This window comes from Prionailurus bengalensis, chromosome A2 (assembly GCF_016509475.1).
Source record: "Prionailurus bengalensis isolate Pbe53 chromosome A2, Fcat_Pben_1.1_paternal_pri, whole genome shotgun sequence".
Taxonomy (NCBI): Eukaryota; Metazoa; Chordata; class Mammalia; order Carnivora; family Felidae; genus Prionailurus; species Prionailurus bengalensis.
The window spans coordinates 64,441,101-64,447,100 of NC_057348.1; the positions used below are offsets into that span (position 1 = coordinate 64,441,101).

General features: G+C 46.4%; 1 protein-coding gene across 2 annotated transcripts in view; it reads right to left on the bottom strand.

Annotated features, from left to right (window-relative positions):
• The window catches only part of DDC (dopa decarboxylase), an 84,875-nt gene extending 79,120 nt beyond the window's left edge, over positions 1–5,755 (bottom strand). Inside the window, exon 1 of one of the 2 annotated variants that reach the window (XM_043588457.1) lies at positions 5,169–5,755. The gene's annotated coding sequence lies outside the window, so the exon portion shown is untranslated. Of the gene's footprint in view, positions 1–5,089 lie in introns of both variants that reach the window. The other variant, XM_043588458.1, reaches the window with a different exon arrangement.
• Between the last annotated feature and the right edge of the window lie 245 nt (positions 5,756–6,000).

The following is a 6,000-nucleotide window of genomic DNA, read 5'->3' on the forward strand; positions in this document are numbered from 1 at the left end:
AACCTGCTCCTCAATCCATATACAAAAAATGGGTTTCTGATAGATTAAAGCCTGTGAAAGGCAAAATTTTTAGGACAACAGAAATATATATTTATGGCCTTGGAGGGGAATGATTTCATAAATGATTCACTTAGCCAGCTAACCATAAAAGATCATCAAGTGTCACTACATTACTGTTGAGAATATCTATTCTGCAAACTGTATAAATTAGAAAGAGGAGGGAGGCATTTAAGATGCATATTGCTAATTACGGGTTAGGCTTCATAAAATTAAGAAGACATTTCAATAAAAGAAAGACAACTCAATAGAAATACAAGCACATATCTGCAACGGAAAGGAAATGTCTCCTAAATATGTAGAAAGATGATCTTTCTTGTTAGTGAGAAAAGAAGGTAACTGTTTATTGGTAAAGTATAGAGTTGCAATTGATTTTGTATGTTTCATCCTTTTTCCGGCCACCTAACGACATTCTCTTAAAAGTTGTAATAATTTGGGGCGCCTGGGTGGCTCAGTCGGTTAAGCGTCCGACTTCAGCTCAGGTCACAATCTCGCGGTCCGTGAGTTCGAGCCCCGCGTCAGGCTCTGGGCTGATGGCTCGGAGCCTGGAGCCTGTTTCCGATTCTGTGTCTCCCTCTCTCTCTGCCCCTCCCCCGTTCATGCTCTGTCTCTCTCTGTCTCAAAAATAAATAAACGTTAAAAAAATTTTTTAAAAAAGTTGCAATAATTTGTCTGTTAATTCAAGGTGGATTTCGTTGCAAAGGACCATATCACCTGTGAACTGTGATAATGTTCTTTCGAGTCCTTTTTCTTATTTATTTTTCTTGCCTGATTACACTGCCTAGGCCTGTGCTCTCCAGTGTCATAGGCACAAGCCGCACTTGCCTAAGGGCCCCTTGAAACACAGCCAGTGCCACTGAGAAAACAAATGTTTCATTTAATTTTATGTAATCATTTACATTCAAATCTCAAAACCGAAGCAGTGTAAAAATGTTCCCTGTTACACGATTTGAATGTAGGACTACATTTCACTTTGTTGTGTTACATAAAATCTTTCATTCTACTGCAGTACATGTAGATGTTTTTTTTAATTTTTTTTTTTTTTGGATTTTAAAAAAATTTTAAATGTGACTACTGGAAAACTTAAAATTTCAGGTTCTATATGTGCCTGGCCCTATTTCCTAGATGTCCCTCTGTGACACTGTTGAACAGAAGCAGTTGTGGTGAATGTCCTCACCTTGTTGGCTTTAAAAAGAATGCTTCTAACATTTCACTAAACGACAGGGTTTTATTGGAAATTCATTATTAGGAGGTTTCTTCTATTCCTACTTTTATTATAATAAATTGATGTTCAATTGTATCAAAATAGTTTCTGCATCTAAAGAGAAACTCACATGGTTTTCCTCCTCTAAATTGTTAATATGATAAATGTCATTAACAAGTTTTCTAATTTTCAAACATCCATTTATTCTTGGGATAAAACTATGGCGAGTTAACTGTTTGCATGAATTTGTACTTCTTTCTCACGAATAACACTGTAATTTTTCCTGCTAACGTGGATTTTCTCTGGCTTTAGGGTCAGATTCTGTGGTCGCACAGATTGGGGATAATCCCTTCTTTTTTTAAATTCTCTGAAGCAGTTTGTATAGTTCTGAAATGCGACATTATCCAATCACTTACAGTGTGACAAGTCACATGTAAAAATTATTTGCCCCTCCTCCTATGTTTGAGGAAATATTTTTAACAAATCAATTTATTTATCATTTGGGACCATTCAGTAAGATTTCTATTTCCCCTTCGTGCTATGTCAGCAAATTTTTAAATTTCAGGACAAGGGTTTGTCGGTTTTAATAATACACGCGTTACCATTTTGCTTGGTTGAATCTACAATGATGTCCCCTTTCCTTGCAATATTATTTATTTATTTATTTATTTCCCTCCCTTTTCTTCGTTGGTTCAGGTTGGCAGAGCTGCTTGTAGTTTATTAGTCTTAAAAAAAAACTTGCGGCTTTGTTGGTCTGTCCTATTCTACCTTTATTTTCTTTTTCGTTGATTTTTCCTCTTAAGCTGAATTACTGCCTGCGTTCAACTTATCTTCATTCTGTTGTGATGTTTCTACCACCTTTAGCTGAGTGATTGGCTCGATTTCTGTCCTTTTTCAACATCCAATATCAGCATTTAAAACTAGATGCTTTCGGGGCACCGGGCTGGCTTAGTTGGTCAGGTGTCCTACTCTTGGTTTCAGCTCAGGCCACGATTACAGGGTTTGTGGGATCCCTTTCCGCGTCGGACTCGGCACTGACAGCTCAGAGCCTGCTTGGGATTCTCTCTCTCCTTCTCTCTCTGCCCCTCCCCTGCTCCCTTTCTCTCTCTCTCTCTCTCTCTCTCTCTCTCTCTTCCTGTAGCCTGCTCATGTGTCAGCGCTCTCTCAAAATAAATAAATAAACTTAAAAGAACTCCAGACATGTATAGCAACTTTTACTTTTTTTTTTTAATATAAATTGGATTGAATTGAATTGAACTGAACTGAATTGACTTGAATTGACTTGAATGGAATGGAATTGAACGGAATAGAACTGAACTGGGGAGAGGACACGCTGGTTTGATAGCGATTCTGTGACAGGTGTTCAGACTTAAGTCTGCTACCGATACATCCTCAATTTTTGTAACGTTTCAGGTGCACTTGAGAAGAAAGCATTTTCTTTTTTTTTTTCTTTTTTCTTCTTTTCAACGTTTTTATTTATTTTTGGGACAGAGAGAGACAGAGCATGAACGGGGGAGGGGCAGAGAGAGAGGGAGACACAGAATCGGAAACAGGCTCCAGGCTCCGAGCCATCAGCCCAGAGCCCGACACGGGGCTCGAACTCACGGACCGCGAGATCGTGACCCGGCTGAAGTTGGACGCTTAACCGACTGCGCCACCCAGGCGCCCTGAAGAAAGCATTTTCTAACTATCCAGCGCGGGGCTCTAGTTATGCCCAATAAACCAAGATGGTTACTTGTTGAGATTTTCCAAATCTCTACTAATATTTTTGTTGCCTTGACGAGCCTTTCAGTTTACTATCATTACTAATGGTGTGTTAGAACTTTCCATCATGATGGTGAATTTGTTGATCTGTCCTCACACTTGTGCCAACATTTGCTTATTATACTTCAGGTATACTTGCGTTCTTCCATCAGGTTTATATAGTAGCAAACTACATAAATAGATCACTTGTTGATGACCTGGTTCAGCGTGGACACACCGTCGTTCTTTGTCAGTCTCACCTACCGTCGGTGTTTTCGAGCACGCCTCCTGCCATCAGAGGCCGGGGTGCAGCAAAACTCGGGGATGGCATCCCGTTCAGATGGCGATGTCTCTTCACATGCCATTTAGTGACTTTTAGAGGCCTGGAAGTTATGATTTACATTTTGAGGAGCCCCAAGATGTTCCTCGTTTCAAAATCCAGTCAGTGAGGACAGCCAGAGTGAAAGTTCTAGGGTGCCCCCCGTCCTAGACTTCCGCGCACATGAGCCCTAAGAGCACCTACAAGGTTGACCCCTGGAAGGACTTCCCCCAGCAACAAGAGCACCACCTCTCACCTCCTGGGCCCAACACACTGGATCGCTAGGCTGGCCGAGAACAGGGCAGAGTGCCAGCCCGGGTTCAGCCTGCTCTGCTAAGAGACACTCAGGAGTGGGAGCACCGGGTCCCCCAAGGTCGTGCATGGGGAGACCTGTCTAGACAATGCCTCCTGTGCCCTCACACCACCTTGGAAGCCCAGAGCCTTCCGCCCTGTGCCCAGTCCTGCACTTGCCACTTTCCAGCTGTGCCCTGACACTCCCCATCTCTACCCTTCCCATCCCCCTCCTGCCAACGGTCCCGAATCTCCGGTCCTGTCCCTCCAGACCCTCCTCCCTGCTCTCCAAGGGCTCATGTGACTACTCTAGTGCCTGGGACATGGTAAGTGCTTTGAAAATGCGGCGTTTTTTCCCAGAATGGCAGAGGGCCAGGTGCCGGGCTGTGCCATAACAACATCTAAGTGCTGATTTCATGCTCACAGGCTAGGAGGTCTTGCCTGACCGTCCTCACCTCTCCCGACATGGTTTCACACGTGTCGAACGAGGATACGATTAAAGACGAAGGCTAACCACAGCACATGCTAAACTCTCAGACGCATTAACTCAGGCCCAATGGAGAAGAGCAATCTTCTCAAGGATGGTATCTTCTTATAATGATTTTTTAGTGTGTATTTTTATTTATTTTTGAGAGGCGGGGGGGGCTCATGTAAGCGGGGGAAGGGGCAAGGAGAGAGACAATCCCAACCAGACTCTGTAATCATAACTGGACTCAGGGCTCGATCCCATGGCCGTGAGATCATGACCTGAGCAGAAATCAAGAACTGGACGCTCAACCAACTGAGCCACCCAGGCGCCCCTATGGGATTTATTTTAAAAAATTTTAAATATAATTTAATGTCAAATTGGTTTCCATACAACACCCAGTGCATTATGGGATTTAATCATCCCAGTTGCCTAACAAGGTAGGTACTATTAAAATCCCCATTGGGGCGCCTGGGTGGCGCAGTCGGATGAGCATCCGACTTCAGCCAGGTCACGATCTCGCGGTCCGTGAGTTCGAGCCCCGCGTCAGGCTCTGGGCTGATGGCTCGGAGCCTGGAGCCTGTTTCTGATTCTGTGTCTCCCTCTCTCTCTGCCCCTCCCCCGTTCATGCTCTGTCTCTCTCTGTCCCAAAAATAAATAAAATAAATAAATAAATAAATAAATAAATAAAATCCCCGTTGTAGAGACGAAGAAACAGAGGCTCAACAGAGGCTCAGGGGAACGAGGGGCCCCAAAGCATATGGGAAGCAGGGGGTAAGGACAGGACGTTGCCCACATCTGTCCTGCTTTGGCTCCCGAGTGACAGGCAGCAAATCATCCCCGGCACCTCCCTCGTCACACAGGAGCCGCACAAGTGACCGTGCACGCGTGAGCACCTCCTGTCAGCCCCCCTGTCACCGACAGCCCCACGAGACGCCAGCCTAAGAGCATTGGACCAACAGTGACTTCCAGTCCTCAGGGGAGTTAACCTCGGGCAAGCGGTCAGCACCTGGGGACCAAGAGTCGAGGTACAGATGTCGCCGTTTCCAACAATAATAATCCAGTGAAGTATGAAGCCAGGGACTTACTTGCTGAGAATCCTACTTCCTTCTGGGCTTATTCTTCATGAGACCCGCTGGCTCTGGGACAGATCACTCCGTGTAGCTTGGAATCCACAGGTTCCCTGTCCTTGCTTGTTCAGCCTGCTGTGCTGGTTAAACATTAATTCCTGCTGGTGATAAAGGTCACAGAAGTCTTGAGAAACCTCCAGGGAGGGCTCCCTTCCTCTATAGCCCTGAACAGCTTGGACCCCTCTCACCACCGACTTAGCCCAGTCGCCAGATCCCTCCATTATCCCCAACAGCCCCAGTTTCAAGGTTTCGCCTCATCAGGTCGTCCCGTAAGGTCCGGCGTTGCAGCACGGAAGCCTTCTCGGGGGCCCCCACATGGAGCCTGCATGCCCTAGCTCTTCCTTCCCCAACCGCTGAAACGATGGTGACGATGCAGAGGAGAATAATGCCACGGCCGAGATTGCGGCGGACGTACAGAAAAACCCCAGGCGAGAGGATTTTCTTGGGACAGAGAGCAGAGCTGAGAGGAGGCACGGAGAACATGCAGAGAAGGTCCGCAAGGAGCGTGGGGGCTGACCTTGGTGGCCACCCCGCAGGTGCTCTGGGCTCGGGGCTCCAGCAGGGACAAAGGGCCGAGGGGGTGTGAGGCCGTGTTTTGGGCCGTTCGTCGAGAACTGGGCACACACAGGGAGGACAGGACGGTTGTGGCTCGAGGCGCTTGTCACAGGCTGGAGAAGGGAAGAGGTCTCTGTGTCCCGTCCCTGGAGGCAGGGTTAGCCCGGGGGGGTGGGGTGGGGCGGGGACCCAGCATTCTGTTCGTGGTCAGTGAGGCTCAGCAGAGTGACACTGA